We start from the raw sequence: 20,700 nt of genomic DNA on the forward strand, positions 1-20,700 counted from the left end.
AGAAAAACAACATGAAATATCACACTGTCCCTTGGAGCTTCACGATGTCAGACTTGTTTTGAATAATTTGCTCTCAAGATTCACATGTATTAAATTGTATATTCCTAAAGAGACCCCGAGGAACTAATGATCATCACAGAAAACTCTTGACAGGATACAGAGGTAAAACACTACACGTCAGCTTGTGTTTACTTTGTTTGGTATTACTTAAGACTTAAAGTGTCGGTGAAATGGCTGCCCATCGAATTGGGGTCACACGTATGCCGCGAATAGCCAATCACAGCCCGTTTGTAACACAGTTACAGTTCGGCGCAGCAGGCGGACTTGCGACCATGTTTTGAAAAGTCGACGGATGAGACAGGAAAACGACAGGCGAAAATGATCCTCGTTACATCAATAGAAATCAGCTTCATGCGCTGTTTGCGACTCGTCGAGACCCAAATGGACAATAAAACGGAATCAAAAGCGTCTGTTATTAATACCAGATGGCTCTTATATCAAGAACGAGAGTTTCATACAGTCAAAGGAAATGGGATTTGAAACAAATTCAGAATCCCGTCATATTTCCAGCAGCCATTGATATATCATCGCTCCGAAGACGTGTTTCATATCCAAGGAAAGCATTTTCATCGGCGCCTTTGAAATTGCAATCTTTATATGAAACTTTCTCTCAGACAGATTGCTTCACAGGTGTGCTGAAGAGTTGGAAAGTTACTGGTGTATTCTCGCGAGATATACTTTCAGCTCATCCTGCAATCAATAGACAGCCGGAAGAGGGCTGGAGTGTATACGAGTCGCACCTGGTATATCTACTAGGCTATTTTTTCATCATACGCCGTTTACTGCATACGCCTCTGCAATTCACTGGATTTCAAAGCAATCATTCTTGATTCGCAGATTGATGATGAATTCAATATCAGTTACACTGTACATCAGTTTCAGGTTCGAAGATGTCTATATTAGTGAAGGTATTGTGTTTGTGTGCGCACTACATATGTGCACCAGTGGATGTTTATTCCATCATGGGGTTAATAACATGTAACAATCGGGCCTGTTTCTCTGATTTTTATTCTACGACTGAACACAAGAGTAAAGGGTGTCGTAAACAACATTACTTTTTGATGTTGGAGAATCAGGTCTTTATAATTAACAAGCTAGGTACAAATGATTCCATGTTTTCAAATGCGGCATCGTATCATCTATGTGTCTTGCGAATGGAGGATATGCAAATTTTACAAACCTGATTCGAATACTCGTTATACAATAGAGTTGACATGTTTCAGTAACTAGGCGTGGGTTGAACCTGTGATCAACAGCACTCAAAGCAATGCTGACAGAACTCACATCCAAGACTTTATCACACGACGCTGGCCAGTAAGGTAGTATGCGCCCCCAAGGTGAAAAATTTAAATCCTTGCTCAAACTTTCCTGAACCGTTCAACCATTCTCTTACCAAATCAGGAATAAAAAATGGTGGTCACCGTTTAAAGTTTGGTACTAGAGAAATAAATTACATAACATTTAGCGTTATTTAAAATGTAAAATTGCAGCCATCCGTGAGTTAACTCATGGGGGAAAATGCAAAAATCGATTTTAAAAAAATCGAGACGGTGAAATTTTTTTGTACTCCAAGAGTTGATCTTTTTAAAAGGAGCCGCCAAAACAGATAGACCGGAATAGCATTTGAAAACTTAGAGCGTCAGAATATCTGTCCCCGAAGCGCATTCTACCTTACAGCGCAGCGATCAACGGCGACCATACAAAGAAAACTCAAAGTTACAAAAGAAAATCAATGAACTCCTAAGGGTTGACATTTCAAAGTACCTTCCTCAAACCCCTCAGCTGTATTAATGGATTCGACTTCGATGGATGTCAGATGAGCGCAAGGAGCCTTGTCAGGCAATTTCTACGATGTGAAGAATATTTCGCAGTAGTATGTAGATTGTCTGGCACAATTAATATAATTAAAGGATCCAAGCGATGTTGTTTTCCAGTTCTGACAAATGCAATTTGCCGTATCCTTAATTTTTCATTTGAGACCAATTACACCTCGTGGATATTTTGATGAAGTTGTTCTTACTCAACTTCCAAGGGTTATAGCTCACATTTTCGAGATTACTATTAACTGACTTTAAACGACCCTGAAATAAACTTAAAAAATCTGGTCATAGTTGAATGTAATCTTTATGTGAGAATATTGCTTTAGACTCACAATTTGCCCGAAATCGTCAAAACGTCCTTTAGACCTCTCTTAAATAGGGATAGAACTCAGTTCATATATTCAACTTTCTGTATAATACATGTAATTTGTTATACGAAACTAATGTAAATGTTTTAAAGTGAGAAAAGAGAACCATGTTGAACTCTGTGTGGTATAAAAAGTCAGGTTGAACTCTGTGTGGTATAAGACCTTAGGTTGCACTCATTAAACTTTATCAATATTTGAAATTCTTGATGGCCGCCACTGAGACGGGATGGAAAATTTAATTTGTCGGATGTTACTTAAATAAATCACTTCCCATGTGGTTTTCAAAATAAGGCAATCAGTATAGAGCAGAATACTGACAGGGATGTTCGTCCGTTGTCTCTGAGTATCTATCTTTGGTTCATCATGAACTATAATTGGAGTGTTAGTTCAAGTCTTTACCGGTGTATAATATATGTATGCCATCTTGGGTTTTGGGACATGCACAGTCACATAACATGGCTAAAAACACGAATGCATTTAAATTAACACCCAGTCCAGCCAACGCTATACACACTCGAGGACAGAAAAACTGTGAAAGCGAGATCACATCACGGCAAAGATCTTCGGGTTAAGAGACTGCGAAACACTAGCAGAACTCGACTGAGAGCATAAGGTTAAGTTGCCAAACTTGATTCTGCAATGACTGCATTAGCCTTCAAATACAGAAAGATCCATCCACCTTTACTTTATAAATGTTTACTCGATTATTCTTCTTTAGAGTCGGCATGACATCATTTTCGATGTATGTGTTTTTTACTTTAACGGACACGTGAACAGGCTCTTTCCGACAACTGTCCCACTTTAGCCTCTAGTCTAAAAATTACACATCAGTACTTGAAATGAAGGCATTACCAAGAGAGGTAGAAATGAGAAACAGAAGTCATTCTCAAAAGTAGATTTCTTCGGTTTTATCGAGAGAATAATAGCGAACATTCTTCGCTGACCAAAGATTTAAAGTTAGTTTAACAAGAAGCTTATGGGATTTCTGTTTAAGTGGTGAATGAACTATCATCTCTATATGTGCACATCAGTTCAATTACAAGATGCGACCATCTAATTCAGCTGCCTCCTGTATCGATACCATATAGGTGTTTATATATTCTTGTCACACACAAAGCCTAAAAATACAATGTAGATATTTCCCCACTAGGGAACGATGGGTCAAAATCTAAAAATAAACTCACAATTAAGTGAATGCACTGTTTTGTGCAAATGGAAACAAGAATAGACCTTTAGACGATAAAACTGTCCAATGAGAGAAGAACTACGTGTATGAGGCGTTTTATCAACATTAATTTTAAGTAATGGCATTCATATCCGAGCTAATACTGCCATAGTGAGCTGTCATGCTGTTAAACATTGATTGCACAAAGAAAGACAATGTCATCCCGTTTCTGGGTGATTAAAAGTGATATGTAGTAATGCCTTAGTACTGATTTCAGTAGTTGATAGATTCGCATTTCTAGCCTTGGTGTAAATTACGTTTGCCGTTTACATGAACAGTGAAAATTACGATACAGAGTATATAACCTCTCTAGCTACGACTGTTGAAAACATGATGTCTTAAATGTTGCTTTTCACGAAGCAACGTGTCGGTAATTTTGATGAAATGAGCTCAACAAATAACCAATTAATATTCAATTTATTTTTATGGCGGAAATATACAACAGAACCTTAATGCTAAATTATCCGCATGATTCGATAATATAACTTTAACGGAACAAAACAACTCTACAAGAAAGAGAATACAATTGCTACAATTTATCATTTAGTATTGAATATATCTTATATAGTCATTGCTTAAGTAATTTTCTTTCTATTCACACTTTGTAACAATGCCCAATAGAATATTTCTAAACATCTGCAAATATTAAACCCCCGTTTAATATTTTAGCATAAAGAATATTGTAAATTAGAATTTATTTGGCTTTTAACATATAATTTTCTCTTAAACACGTTAACGTTTCCTGCCTAGATGTGTAAAACATTTCAACGTTTCTACAGGGGATGACAGCATATCATTTTGATACAAGCCTTGAGGTGAAGTAAAAGGGTTTTATCAATGTTGTTTTGGCGTCTGTCGCGTCATCAAAGAGGGGTCAAAGGTTATACGCTGTCTAAATATGTTAGGTTGTGAGAATACTTGAGGCTTGTTAATCACGCAGCATTTCAAATGTTATTCGCGGCGAGGGGAACAGTTGAATTTAAACGGGAAAACATCTCCTCTCGAGCAGACCTCAGTGTACGCACGGACAGCTGTAGTTACTTTAAATATTGGGTGCATTGGTACAACAACCGGCAAAAGTTTAAACATAAAAAAGAATCATCTTCTTTACGATCACCTTTTACATTTCCCGCCCTCTTTGATGTTTGCGACGGAATGAATTCAATCACGTGATCAAATGCCTATTTCGAGACAGAGTGATTTTTGAGCTTGCGGTTTCTGGATCGAAAAATCCAGGATCGCTAAGTTTGAAGTGATACAGCACGACTACAAGGACAGGCGCTTGTATTGAATGGTACGATCGTTTGCTCTATATTAGTAACAATGTTCTCTTCAGACAAATTTTCTTATTGATCATGTCTACTGGGGTTAGACCTTTCTCACAAATTTTGTCGATCTCTGTTCTAATTTTACAAAAAAATCCCATCGCACTGCAAGGCAAGTATACCACGTATTTGCATACACTGTATCATATTTTAGTAAGTTAAGGTATGTTTGGAATTCAACAGACGAAATTCAGAGATATCAAAATTTTTATGATAAGATTTCCATGTCTGCATGCACATAGTTACTCGATCCAGTGCAGGCGTTTGGGGATGATGTTTTACACTTACATGTTCATGCTTTCTTCTGTGGCCAGTAACGTGTTTTTGTCTTCATCTATTACGCCATATAAAGTTCATTTACATTCATTGACTTTCCCCTAGACCTACAGCCTGATTCAAACAATAAATAAATAAATAGATAAACATGACAGGTAGATTGAAGAGCTAGTGAGTCGAATTAGCTACTGCCAATTACTGCCTATAAATTCTCAAATATTCTTATACGCGTTCAACTGTAAAATTACGTTTTATAATTTAGAGTCGTTCACTCTGTTAAACTGCGCTAAAATTTCTTGTGGGGGAAATTTTATACACTGTTTTGTTTCAGTAATTATGTCGTCGTCCATGTATGTTCTCACTTTTGCTGTTTGAAGTATAGCTGTCGGATCACTTCCTGCTCAAGCCACGTTCACAATGGCATTGACTGATTTAGTCCTCTAATTGATTTGTTCTTCAAATTACACCCAGAACACAATTTACGAACCAATTACCATTAATACTTATCCAAGGAACTAAACCAGGGTTTCCTAAAGCAATCTAAGTTGAAGGAATGATGGACAGGGGATGAACTTTCCGGTGAGAGTTTTTCGTTGTAATGGTCGATTACTTACAATGTTTTAAGCGCGAAGAAGTTAGACACGTAGACTCTGTCCAACGCGGTTTGAACCCATGCCAGTATCTTCTCTGTCATTTGCCGACGCCGGGGTATAGAAAAGCACACACAATTGAAAGCGTAGATACAGTCAACATTTGCCAATCTACTGAGCGTGTACACATTGTAATGAAAACCGGTGTCCGGTTTACTCCGGTAATCGATGTTGATATTAATCCGCCAATGCCCACAAAGAGGACGTCTTTTTCTTGCCTCAATTAGTAGACCAGCGCCAAGAAATCGTTATTTCAGGAGTAAAAGTAATAGCGTACCAGCCGAGTCATTTCAGATCTTTTTTAATTCTCTTCTCGGTCATATACGTGCCTCCGACAAACTTCTTCCCATTTAAAAAGAACTCATCTTGGTCGTCATCATATTTGTTGAACAATGCGTGGAATTTATGTCCTGTATCCAGTTTGTTAGCATATAAACAAACAGCAAACTTAAAACTCGCGATGTGTAGCATACAGATTGCATCAACGCCGGGGAAAGAACAAATTGCTATATTTACACATTACTTTTATCGTTTTTTATATTACTGGAGAGGTCAGTGTATCATGATGTGCATCTTGAAACATACCGAAGACTGACCGACACTTACCTGCAAAAACCCTTCTTTGCTGACATAAGCTTGCAGAGAGGACGATAAATGCATGGTATAACATAGTTTGCGTTTACCAGAGACAGTGAGCTCCCACAGAACACCTTAGCGCACAGTACAGCTATGCCATACCCTTTAAGTCTCTATGGCATATGTCAAATACTATCTGTCTGAATTGATGCAAAACGAAGATTCCAAATTTTCCTTTAGCATTTTCAAAGTATGAGAAGACCGAGTTTCAGATACAAATCCCTAATAACTGTGTGTCGGAATATGATACCAGCAGGTAAACTGAATAGTTTTAATCGATGCAATGCCAAATTGAAAGAATGATACCTGTCTAAACGAATGGTGATTTTTACACAGTCAAGCTATGCTCCGAGTGTGTTAAGTCCCTTGAAATTCCGAGAGAGTAGAAAGAACCCGTCTGTAAGACGTGCCTATGTTCTAAATAAGTCTAAGTCATGTAGGTATGCTGCCCAATATCTATCGCAGTCAGAGTTCATGTATAATAAGAACCTTTTTTTAATAACGCAGAGTGATAATCGTGAACCTGATTTGAAAATATATACTGTTGCTCCACGCTCTTCAGAGTACCGCGTCCATTTGCCTTTTGCCTACAAATCAAGTGTCTCCATAGACGTCGTTGTGTTCCGTGACTCTTCAAGTCATCGACACTATGTGACCACTCGAATGACTGTTGACCATGTACGTAGGCTGGCACAATCGTTTACGTACAGGACATGCACATTTGGCCTGCTAATGGCGACTCCACAGTGCGTAAATCATTACAAAAGTCGCGCCTGACGAGGAAGGTTTGAGAAAAACTTAAAATGAGGACGAAAGAAAAGAGAAGAAGGTGACTTCAAAGAAACGCGAGATTTCCGAGAGAAATCCGACATTTCGAAATGGAACGCTCTATGTTTAAACCGCGGAGTCGTTTCCCTCAGTGCGCGCAGTCTCAATACATATGCTAATGTATCGGATCTAAAGTTATCTATTCATTTCTATGATTATGCTTTGTATTCAGCCAAGTTTCGAATACTTTCAAATGTCTCCCTATAGAAGCGAAGTGCTCTATAAAAGAGTGGTGACGACATAAAATCACTCCGCGTACAGGGTAATGGAGTCTGTAACTCAAGTTTTGACTCATCACAGTGATCATCACAGCGGATATTATCCCTATATCCTTGAAGTAATTACATGTCATAACACACCATTTTTTACCGCTTCTTATGAGATTTCGCTTCTCAAGAAGGGATAATTTCACATTTAATCACATTTTCAGAGACCCGTGCAAGGTAAACCGCCGTTTTTTGTATTAATTATGGCTTTCCTTGCCCGCGGCGCTGTATATTTCATGTATTCCTGACTGCTACATCAAAACCATTTTTTGCAAAAATTTATCGTTATTGCACTTTCGCAAGAAAATGTCAACTTTGCAAATTACGCTTACTTTAAATTTGTTGTCATTGATTGATAAGAATTTGTGACGTTTTGACCCTATTATTTTTTCTATCGGTTCATCTGTTTTTGACATAAATTACCTTAATATGGCCTTGCCTTAATGACATCCTCCCTCAAGGGCGTTTCCAGAGATACAAGAAAGAGATATATGACAAGTCAAACTTACGCAATATTGATTGTGCTTGACGATAGCTATATCGTATTTTAAGGCCTGTTCTACTCGGTGAATACAACTGATATTTTGGTTGTTTTCCAAACGTGATATCATTAGATATTCCGTTGTCGACCCAGCTATAATCATTAAGATCGGGTACAATCAACATAACACAAGTGTTATAGGGTTTGTGTTAATGCATGTTTGGCGTATCAGCACCAGTCTTGCGGAATCGTGAATTTATCATACAGCATAAAAACAAACTGCATCACCGTCGTCTATGTTATGTTATTATCTTTGTTCTGTATCAGTTTTCCTTGTTACTTTCATCTTGAATATCAAAAAAGCACCGGAAAGAACCCTTTCTTCGGTTAGAAATACACCTTGTGGCAAGAATGAATTCGTGATCGGAATATAGCGACAAAAATGCTACCCTTTTTATGTGTATCCACTATTTTGCTCGGAACAATAACTTAAATCGTTGAGGTAGATTAAATAATGAAAGATATCCCGACCACACAAACTGCAAAATATTTCACCCTTTATATCGGCGAGTTCTATATTCTTCCTGATTGCTTAAAATTTGATGAGTGAACAAAACATTAACTCGAAAGTGAAAGACTTCTACTTTTGCTCAAACTTTCCTCAAGGAAACTTTCAACCAGTCTCTTTCAAACAGGGGTCACCGTGCAAATTTCGGTACCAGAGAAACAAAGTTCTTATCATCTACCGATATATGAAATTCAAAATGGCCGCTATCCCTGTGTTAACACTATGGAGACAATAACATTTTCGATTTAAAAAGAAAATAAGTCGGTGAAAGCTTTATTCTTCCAAGATCCTTAAATTGAACCCATGCAAGCGGTAGACCAGGAAAGTATTGTAAAACTGTGAGTGTCTCAATATTTGTTCCCAGGGTGCATTCGCCCTTAATTTCATGAGTCTTTCACTGATACTTGAAATGTGGAAGTACTCTGTGTCACCATTTAGAGATTGTAGTAGGGACTTCTGTACACTTGTTTGTGTCGGAGAGAGCACTCTATTGCAAAGAAGTAACACAAGACATGGCGATTAGCTAGGCAGCACTTGCTACCTTGTGAAACTTGAACATGCGCAATGCATAATTACCAGTCCTGTTTTCCATGGCACCGAGTATAAGCTTATACTCAGCAAGATGTTTCTGTTAGGCTACCTCTTAAAATTATCTATTCTATATGTTTTTTTATCTACATGTACAGACAATTTATCTTGAGACGTCGCATTAGGTCTAAGTACTACACAGAGTGGTGACGAAAGAAAACGCGGCTCCGCTGATTGTGATACTTTACTAGAAAGAGCCGTTCTCATGGGAGAACGCTGAGATTATTAACACTCCATTTGCCGGTTGGTGTCAAGTTTGAGGCTACGCGTTGTCCGTATTCAGTTAGTCTCGACACGACAGGCGCATACTGATGACGTTTTCGCGTCCGAGGGAAGATGCAGCAATGCAATCCTGGATAATTAGTGTCTTGGCTATTGCAAAACATCTTACATTAGCGGCTGCGAAAGCCTTCAAAAAGTGTACTTTATACACTAGAGTGAGAAATAAACCTCAGATTATTCTGTCACCTACAAAGCCATCCACATATCATTTCCCATCACGGTCTTTCAACTGAACGGAATTGCTAATCTTTGTTGTCCGAGAAAAAGCGCTCCGCGAAATTTGAGAAGAATCGATCTTATTCCGTCCGACTCAGAGAGTTTGCACCCGTCATTATGTTGTGATGACCGTGTGAAAATGATATGATTTATCGCTGAAGGTTGTTGCGCATGTCAGATGCTGGTTTGTCGAGCCACTTGCGGATTAATCTTTCTTAAGACATCTTTAATTGACTTACACGGGGTTCTTCAGAGTCAGGCATACGTGTACAATCCAATTCTTACGTGTAGCATTCAATTTTAGAGTTTGGCAAACGAAAAGCCTGAATGGTCTTCGAACTTGTACACCGCCTACGGCGGTATAAATGTCCGTGCTAACGTTACTCATTCTTGTCACGTACTAGAACACACTTTAGGTATCACGGCCGGTGTTATTTTTATTGAATTTTACGCCCAAATGAAACTCGCGTTCGGTGGTTTTATATTATTTCAGTTCACAAAATAAAACGTGTTCGGTGTCTTCTTGGCGGCATCGTCGAAAATCAATGACTCGTCCATTTGACGCACCATTACTACGGTTTATGACTGCAGGTTTAATGCCAAGCTAGGGCGTTGGAAACGACTGATCTTCCGAAGGCTTTAAAGTTTTATTCCCAGGTATGTTTTTCTTTCTTTAAGGTCAACCATTCGGCGAAAACTACTCTTTGTCACTGACCGTTACCAATGACCTTTTAGAGAATCAAAGGGTCGGAGATGAAACATTTTAAACGTGAGTGAAAACTCCTATCTCAGTCGCAATTTATCTAGGGATATACAAAAAATGCACATGCTCTATATATATTATTCGTATTATTCAAGAGAAGTCTTGTTGCTTTCTTGTCAAAACTTTCCCATACGTACACTGTGCAGTTCTTAGTGTTTTCATAAGTGATTTTTCAGATATAAAGTAGGTCAAAATTGCACGCAAGAAAGGGCTGCTTTTTTGAGGTCCGCTGGAAATCAGCCGTTAAAACTTCCCCTCAATTGCTCTTCTGTATTGAGTAATCTAAGAAAGCCTCTATCGGTTACTTATACAAAGCAATTCAAATCGTTTTCTCAGAAATGATGTTCTTTAAATATCACATGGCATAGAGTTACTTCTTAAAATAAGCCCTCTATGGGATATCCTCTCTCTCTCGTCTTGCGCATTACGAACATAGTTTGAAAAAAAAACGCCTGTAAACGCGAACTGCAGAGGACAACGCGACATCAGTGAATGGAATGTGAAGAGGAAAGGAATCTATCCCGTATATGAATTTCTGACCTTTTAACCGACTGATTCGGTCCCAAGTTGTCGTGCCTTCCTTCAAAGGAACCCCGGGTCAGTCAGCTCAATCTTTGCAAAATTACTAAAAGTGGATGGACAAACAATCCGGACTTACCATCCGGGTTTTGATGAGCCTTGGGACGTGTGGGCGATTTTTTTTCCTTTTCGTTTTACATTACCAAGCTAAACGAAACAGCTCTATCCAAATAACCATTTAGACGCGATTGCCTTCGTGACTATTGAAAACGACTATTTGGTTAATTCTTCGCCGAGTCAGAGCAGGGAACAGCCCGACAACGACAGTATTGCTTACATAGGACGCGGCAGGTCACCCCAGCGTGGGCAGGCTGTAATCCAGATAGCCATCATTAACGGTTTGCCCTAAAAAGTTATTACAGAGGCTCTGTAGTGCGATCTCCAGGAGAAGCGCGGCACGCCAGCCGCAATGTTTTAACACGATAACGATAGGAATGCCCTGTCGGGTATCAATACTATCGCGACAGCTTTGACACAGAGAAAGGAAATGTACACCTTGAAGGTTAGCACTTGCACTTCATCCCTTATCAAATTGTCGATGAAGTGCTATTCAATTACAAGCATCGATATCCTGTCCAAGGCACAGCGTGATTTGTGCTGCGTGTCCAATCAACATATCAATCAACAGGAACTGCTCAAATTCAATTTCTCTCCTTAAAAAGCGTGATTTCGCCGTCTGTCAGTCTCTTTAAAGGCAGTTAGAACATCTAGTTCAGCACTTTAAACTTCCGTTGTCCTGTTTCTGTCCATAATTGACGAGTAGGAATGATTAGGAAGAAGCTTACCTTGTCGTGCAATATAGGCTTTATCTATGACGTAAAGTCTCGCGGTCTCACATTGGATCTCTCTCTCTCTCTCTCTCTCTCTCTCTCTCTCTCTCTCTCTCTCTCTCTCTCTCTCTCTCTCTCTCTCTCTCTCTCTCTCTCTCTCTCTCTCTCTCTCTCTCTCTCTCTCTCTCTCATCAAAGCATTTCAGCCATCTGTACTTCAGTCTGTTGCGTGTACGATCTCGATTGTCGGTGCATCCACACGAAGTTCTGGATATCAACATTGACAAGGAACGTATTGATTGTTCCGTTGTCAATATCACGATTGACTTTGCACATGTACTGCAAAAACTGTTGTTACAGAGCCTAGCACTCCTACAGACGGAGCAAGTGTTGTCATCCGACCTTGACGAACGGATGCATACAAACCTGAATGTCCGCACCCTGCGGTACGATAGAAGCATTTACCCGGATGGTTTACCAATTAACAAAACAAGTGAACCCACGGCACGTGTGTAAAACTCGTGAACTAGTGTAGTCTTCTAAGACTAATACTAAGTATGTCTACGGAGTTTGAAATACTGTGTTCGCTCAATCCACTGTTTTGTAGTATGTAATTTACCCTGCTGTGTTTTAGCTTTCTCTTCGTTTCTTTGTATCGTCCACAGAAAAGTACCTTTCGTGATGACTTGCTCGGGCTGACAGAATGTTCCTTTCCTAAAATCACTTTTTTCATGCTGCCTTTATTCGATTTTTTCTTCTTTGTTTCTAAATCTGCCGTTATATGCCGTTTCTATATGCTTGCCCACACAGATACATATATGAAGGTCCGTGCATGTATACATACGTGCATGCATACACAAACGCACACACAAGCACATGTACACACGTGCGTGCTCGCATTCGCCCATCCCACCACAGGGAGAAGCACGAAAAGCACACATCTTTCGATGATATCTTTATACTATCTATGACATCTCAAATAAAGACACGTGTTTTCTATCACAGTCTCTCTACGCATTTCTTTCAACGGTGTCATCTCCTGTTACTTAACAGGCTAATTTCAACCTGTGATATCTAGATCTATCACTACTCTTAGTCAGCAACATTGCCTAATCGCATACGGCGTTGACCTCATCAGGGATGCAACCAGGAGCTCAAACTTCAAAAGCTTTATGGATAAAAAACGACCTTTCGACAACTCATTAGTTGCCTTCTTCAGGGCGACAGCTGTAAGTGACTACAGGTAACAACGTGAGGGTTTTACCCTGTACAGTCAGCATATTGAGTTATGTTTTCTATACTTTTTTTCTCTACAATCACTATTATGATTGATTCTGTGGTTGTCTCCAATGCTGCATTGGCAACTTCAATTCTTGAAGTTGGACTGATTCTTTTCAGCATACTGAACACTCTATCAGAGGATTAAATCAGTCGATCAACAGCTAGCGATATACTAATGACGTGAAAGAAAATATTGGTCAAGTGATCAGAGCTTGCAATTATACATACATACATACATACATACATACATACATACATACATACATACATACATACATACATACATACATACATACATACATACATACATACATACATACATACATACATACATACATACATACATACATACATATCTTACTTCAAGGCCCCTACATCGCCCGAGAGAAGACCAAAATCTTGCACATCACTGGAAGTAGCTTAAAAAGACTGATAATATCTCTAGTTGGTGCCAAATGTATGAAATTGAAGTTCTGTCATTAACTACAAGGGACAGCGCCTAATGTAAAGACAAAATTACGCACAATAGCCGGAGGTCATGCGCATATCATTGTATGTTATTACAAAAGAAAGCAATTGCTGTAGTTTCATTTCCTCCCAATGCGCTTGTAAAATGAAGAGCGGCAAACATACATTATTGGGAAGCTTGCAATATAAATCTAAGTAAATGACCTAAAAGGTCATAATTATTTTTTTCCCGCCATTACAATTATGCATGCTGATGATACACGAAGATTCACGTCACCGTCATCGTATTTGGGGCATTATCTCATGTAATCTCTGCCCGATAATGGTCACTTAATACGTCCCTACAAATTTACTGAAGAAACCCGATCAGCTTGTTTTTTTTATTATTCAAAAAGATTATTAATCAGTGCCATTGTTGAAAACGTTACACTCATCAAATTTGCTGTATGAGAGCGTTAAGATTTTCCGTATCATTCTTGCTGATTGAGCGCTCCGTCGGTGATTTCTGATTTGAGTGGATTAACTTTTAGGTTTCATAATTTCACATCAGACTTGTAAAATAAATCTTCAACTTCCACGAGCAGGGGCATTTTTATGAGATTTGCGCCAAGAAACAGACAGGGTTACACACGGAGAGACAAAAACGTACAGGGAGAGGTGGGAATGTAGTGAAATGTTAATTGAGATTTGTGAGACATGGATACTGAATATCACGGTACTGTCTTCACCGTGAGAACGTCAATATCACGCTTAAAATATCCCCACTGATGTCTCCCATTGAAAAGAACTTCAAATAAACATATCGAGCCGATATAAACCAGTCGTAGATTACACCAACCAGAATAAGGCGATTTATTTGACAGCTCCTCCTACTGGACTGCGTTATCGCATTGATTTTGTGTGTGTATGCAACCTCTCGGCTCTCCGATTTACATCTTGGAGCTGACATTGAACTATACATCGTCTCTCCATATTAAGACAAATGGGTTTCATCGTGTGCCGTCACTTTCATAATCATAGCAACCATGAATCTCGATTAAGACAGACACTTTATAGATTTGACGTAAATCTCATAGTACTCTGATAACAAGTATCAAATTAAAGTCGCTTTTGTCACATGGACCATGGTTCTCATATATTTTACATTTTTGCACTTTGCTCAGTGAGCCCTGATATTTTTCATATTGTGGTCAATGCCTATCTCTTTTGCATTTGACTTATGAAGCGTGGTATTGCAAAAATGAAACTTGCATACAAAAGAGCCGATTTGCATTGATAAGTTAATTGTGACAGCGGGCAGCAGATGCTAGAATCAAAGCTAAGTGATGTTTTTTTTTACATGCGCGATAAATGTTATACGTGGAAACGCCATCAAGTTTTCACTAACTTGACTGTCTGTTCTCAATTTTTCAATACCTGGAACCGTGACCCCGGGTGGCAACCGGTGTGTCATTCTTTTGGCGCAATCCCCAGAGCCGGCCATTTTGTCCTTTAAGGCGAAGAATGTCAACGTTCATTTATGAGGTGGTTTGGGAGCAGGTGCTGTGAAAAATGAGCACAGCTTTGTGCTCTTGCTACATGATTAGTCGCTTTGAATGTGGATCAGCGAGGGTTAGATTTGACGTTCATTTCATAACTGCTGACGAAGCGGGAATAAATAGGTCGCGTGGTGTCAACATCTCCACAGCTGTCGATTCAAGACAAGAAGTGAGGGTCTTAACCACGACCTGAGAAGATTTACTTTGTATTTGACAATAAACCGCGGGCACGGCTCGTTCCGGCGTTTTATAAAAGCGCTATGTTTGAGGCGATAGCGATGTATGAATGAATGTAAATAAAATATACACACAGCACGTACGAGTTAATTCTCCTGCCCAGCATTGAATGTCTAAGAAATTCCAATGTTGATGCTATAATGCGTATCACATTTTTACTGTGTTTTTACACGTTACAATATTGCAGTGGTCATAGGTCCCTATGGAGGGCTAATCACGATCCTCGATAATGCCTTGCTACTGCCAAATTCCACAGAAAAGTAATCTGCGAGCAATGGAAAGCATTTGGCAAATGCAACTATCACTGGGAGCACGGTTTCCGCCGCGCATTATACAATAATCATCGATCAAAAACGAGACTTTTTTTCCGATATACCGATCGGTCACGGAGTAATTTATATAACAAGAGGTAACTCCACTCAACATCGCTTAATAACGTGCACGTACGTCACTCTATCCCTACGGGGAAATTGGGGTAGTCTCATTGGAAAGTTTTCGATGTGCGTCGACTTGTTAGATCGCCGAGATTGAACACGGAACCAAGTACAGTATACCTGTAGACCGTTGACTTAGTCAATACTTAAGAGTACTGCTGGCCAGCTGCAGAGATCAGTGCTATTGCACGGTGTTTAATGGTCGCTGGGAGTCGTGCTCCTCAGGCAACGCACAGCAATGTATCTTAATAAACAAGCATTGAAATCTTCGTGGCAATCACGTCTATGCAAAAACATCAAGGTGCAGAATTGACTAAGATTCCAAGTAATGCTAATTAGTAAAAGTAGGAAAACTAAACCCATTCCTGGAAATGTTAGATAATTAATTGACGTCCAATCATACAATACATAATAATTTGGAAAGGGGCATTTGACCAGATTTTATTTGCAATACTTCGAATAATATTATTTCCATTTTCATAAAAAAATTACTAGCGACACATATATATATATATGTTGAGTTTAAAATTCTTGGGCCTATTTCAGTGTTATCGCCACAATAACTACATCAGGAGATTTATTGGAGAAGATTATTATCTCAATGTGGAGCAATGAATGCATCTTCTCCCATCCAACATAAAGACTGTACATAAAGACCTTTTCAGCTTCCATCAGTAACGGCTCCCTTCACTTGAACATTCAACCAAAAATATCTGATTTTGCGCACAGCGGGGTTTCATCCGCAGTAAACTCTCTCAGAGTAAAGTGGGAAAACGAAGTGCGATCGATCGTTTCAGACGGTACGATCGGATTGTTCTGCTTCCTCCCACTAGGGGCTTAAGAAGGGCAAGTGCCGAGATCACCGGTCGGTGACTTCCAATTTAAATCCCATGTTTTTTATTCCCACGCATATGGTCTGCTAATTTAAGTGCAGGGAGAATTCAACGAATAAATAAAAAGTCGTATGCGAGAGGCAGAGATAAAAAGTAACCCTCGCTTTTATTAGTGTTCGTGATTAATCGACAATCTCAGCGTTTTATTCGCTTGATTGATACCAATCCGGTTCTATAGCAAATACTAATTCCTATTTGAAAACCTTATGCCAAAAATTCTCTTTTTTTCATACATCGTTTTCGATATATGTCAGAGACGCCCATGTTATTTCACAGAACTAGACTTACCTAAGTTCGTTCGCAAGGTGCTGGTGACAGTTCCAGGTGTCTACTAGTAGGATTAATGATGGAATGTTGACACCCACAGATGTGGGGGTGCAGCTAACCGCCTCTTCTCAGTTATCACCGCCGCTCCTGCAGAGGAATGGTATGAGAAAACAAACCTCTTGTAACTACTATCTGATTGCTGATGGAACGACGGAGAAGGGTGAAACAACAGTCATCAGGCTCGGAGATCTTTCCGCTAACTGTGTAGGCTGAGCTGAGTAACCTGCCCACTGCGTCAGTACAATATGGGATAAATGAACAGGCTGTTCTCTCCGTCATCGTACCTCCCCGGGAGGATAGTCCAACTACGGGGTCAAATTTGCATATTGATGATAGCAGCTAAAACTTTGAGTCGCGTCTCGGTTGTATGCGACAAGGATTTCTGGTTCTAGCGAAGCATATGAGAATGGTAGAATTTTGGCTATTCACTGGGAAAGTTCAGCTTATTGATGGCTTTTCGCTTCATGCCGATCCTTAAACTAAACTGAGCTGTTACGTCATACTAAAATCCTTTCCGGATGGTGTTGGCTGTACTGCGCATGAGTACTAACATATCGAGCACAACTTGGGACATGCAAGATTGGGGTTTTGATCGATATTCCTTGGGAGTTCCTGTTTTAAAACACCGAAGTCTTTTCAGAAGATTTTCAGTACGAGAAGAAGTTTAGTGTAAACATAACACGTAATGATTAAAATTCTCCTGCCCAGTGCAAATTCACACGAGTTCGGAGAATTCACGAAAGAGAGATGCCATAAATCTGACTGCTTCATTCTGCTGCAAACAGATGTGGTTCTTTCGTTTTGAAACAGATTTTTGCAGTCGCCAATCAACGCAAACTGTAGGGTGGACACATCAGGCAAAGCCATACAGTTAACGTCAAATATTGTGTTCATTTACTTCAATATGTACCTTTTTTATGAACAAAATGAACTTTTCTGGAGGTTAAAGGCTTCAGTAAAGTTTAAAAAGATCTTTGAATTATTACGATAAATTCACTTTTATCGTCTATTGAAATAAGAAAAATGTGGCCCATACCTTACCCAACGCTTCTCTCAATAAGTCAAACAAATAGATGAATGAAGCCATTGCAGTACTAGTCTAATATGGCAGTTTGAAACACCCTGAAATTTACGGTTTCAGAATGAAAAATTACTGCGTTCAAACGCTTCGAGCGAATCGAAACACCCGGGATGATAATTCATGATTACTAGGTGGCAAATATGACCCTTTTCGAACAAAACGGCTCACATAACTGTCGGTTATAATATGAAATAAAAACTGACTGAATAGTTGTGTACGAAGCGTACCGTCTGTTGAAAGAGTCGGCAAATTGTTGCGACATTTCTGTTCACCTGCATTTAAAAATGACGGCATTGCTTTAAAGAAAAAGATTCTTGACGAAACTGTAACAGATTATGCATCAGCGAGTCATTTACAAGCATGCAGCGTGACCTTTATTTTACCATCAGCGCGGGTAATCTCAGTGATGGAGCATTGGTTTCCGTCGGACGACAGTGTTGTAAAACTCAGTATACGAGTTGCGATTGTCATCAACAATTCTTTCAACTCGTCTGACTGCAACGGATAAACGATGCATCGGGCAGACAGGTCTTGGGTCGTAAACGTGCTTGAAAATTGAAGTAAGTAAAGACTGAAACAGTCGCAATTTTTTACACGAATCGAATGCTTTCGTTGCATATACCAGCAACTTGCCTATTTAAAATTGAAATATCGAAATTTTGGAGTAGTTAAAATCATCACACATATCTTTCCGTCGAGAGCGTTGACTGCACAAATATAATGTTCACCAAATTATTCGCTCACTCATAATATTTCATAAAGAAATCATATCATCATATATGCCAGACTTCACTAATCTTTAACAATATTCGCGTGACAATACGTGCTAGGTCACGATACTATAATTTACTTTCACTTATATAGGTCAGGCGGTATCCTTGGTGATAAAACTAAACTATCCCGACTAATTTACAAGTTTGAGAGAAAAAGAATTGACACTCCACTCTTCCAGTAAAATTTTGACGATCTCTGCTTGTAGTGTGCGTGCGCATACGGTGTCGCGCGGAGTGACACACGATGTTTTTCTCTGCTTCCGCGAAGGCGTCTTGCACCCAGACTTGCGCTTCATGAGCATGGCGGCCGGTAATCCATCACAACATTGCTAAGTGATGCGGCAAAAATAATCCGGTTGCGTGCCGTCGACACGACTTGAAACCACTGACATCTGTTCATCCGTCTTTCGTAGTCATTGTTTCCTAAAATATAAACACCCAACAGTAATATTCACTCTTGACACATCAAAACACGTGCCTCGTTATTGCCATTCACGTTTTTTTCCCTCGAACGCAAGAGAGAGGAAGCAATCAGTTTCATAACAAGTCGTTGAACTATCTGTTGTCATAGAAACAGTCAGCTTGACTTCCAAATGCCCTAAACTACATACTTGTAAAAGTTCAGATGTTTTCAGTCTATCGAACAGAATATATTCGTTTCATATTAATTTCTTTTACATCAAATGATGAAAGATTATTTTCCTTGTATTTAATGACACTATTTTTTTTCAATACAAATAAGTTTATTCTTAAACATGGATGTGATTTCTAATCGTGAAAACGTATCTCAATACTCGAACCGTCATAACGTTTAGTCAGTTTTAGTGCATGAAACATGATGTTTTCTCGTGAAAGCAATTGTGATTTTCAGTGAACAGATTTTACGGTCTAACCTACTTTCTACATATAATAGAACAGACTCAGAATCCTTTCTTAACTTGACAATTTCCTAAATGCGATCATTTTCAACACATGCAGGGCTCTACAAGTTTGGAAGGTCTTGGCAAGAAAAACCACAGTCAGACCCAATATTACAGATATTTTGATTAGTCATCGGCTGGTGCAATAGATTCGGACATGAAAGGTTAGTGCGAATGGCAAAAACCCTCATCGAGGGCTACAGCGATAATATCGGATATATTTTGTGCGGTATGGATGAACAAGTAAACAGTCAACAGAAAAAAGCTCATGTTGGATTCAACCGTTTCGTCTACTTGAAAAACCTTGAAAAAGATTTTTTCCTTAGATCTCGCGATTTCAATGTATATTTAGATCCAGTATAAGGGGTATAGGCCTATACGGATGTATGTAACTGTTGTCATGAACCAGCCAGCATACATCAGGGACTCGAAAGATAATGATACGGCGCTTCCCATTAACTGTGCTATCCGCGGATATCAAGACAGGCATTCTTGTGCATTGAAGAAGTAATGAGGAACTATATGATATAATTCCTGTCATTTCCAATCGTAATAGAGAACAAAAATGCTTCTTTCCGCTGGAGGTGACTCGAAGTATCTCTCGTCTTCCTCTGGAAACATCGCCACGGAGTTGCGGTATCAACGACGTGGAACCTGTATGGAGGCAAGACACAATTAACCGGTTGCTAAGCAACGATTACTTATCACAATCGATTACGTCCGCAGTGTAAGTAGTCCCGTTCTGTAAATTCAAATTCAAAGTGAAAAGAAAACGACATTCAAACCATTAATTCCAGTTGTTAGACGTCAAAAACTCAGTAAGTAGCGATGACACAGATCTAATGATGTGCTCAGCCTCTTCTTTATAAGTAAGCTTATGTGAACATAACAAAAGACAAACTAAATTGAATATGATTTCTTTCCTTTTTCCATCCAGATAATGTACAACAGGCTGAATTCCATATATTTAAAAGGTAATTCTACTCCGATTGCCGTAGGTAAGCCGTGAACTAATTTCGAAACCAAAGCTAACTTGAAACTCAACATT

At 39.2% G+C, this 20,700-nt stretch overlaps 1 protein-coding gene across 2 annotated transcripts in view; it reads right to left on the bottom strand.

The window, feature by feature from the left end:
- LOC139121615 (neuropeptide S receptor-like) overlaps window positions 1-20,700 on the bottom strand; it is a 55,141-nt gene that overhangs the window by 18,190 nt on the left and 16,251 nt on the right. Inside the window, exon 2 of one of the 2 annotated variants that reach the window (XM_070686660.1) lies at window positions 16,840-16,965. The gene's annotated coding sequence lies outside the window, so the exon portion shown is untranslated. Of the gene's footprint in view, window positions 1-16,839; window positions 17,212-20,700 lie in introns of those variants that run through there. The other variant, XM_070686659.1, reaches the window with a different exon arrangement.

This window comes from Ptychodera flava, chromosome 21, assembly GCF_041260155.1.
Source record: "Ptychodera flava strain L36383 chromosome 21, AS_Pfla_20210202, whole genome shotgun sequence".
NCBI classification, from domain to species: domain Eukaryota; kingdom Metazoa; phylum Hemichordata; class Enteropneusta; family Ptychoderidae; genus Ptychodera; species Ptychodera flava.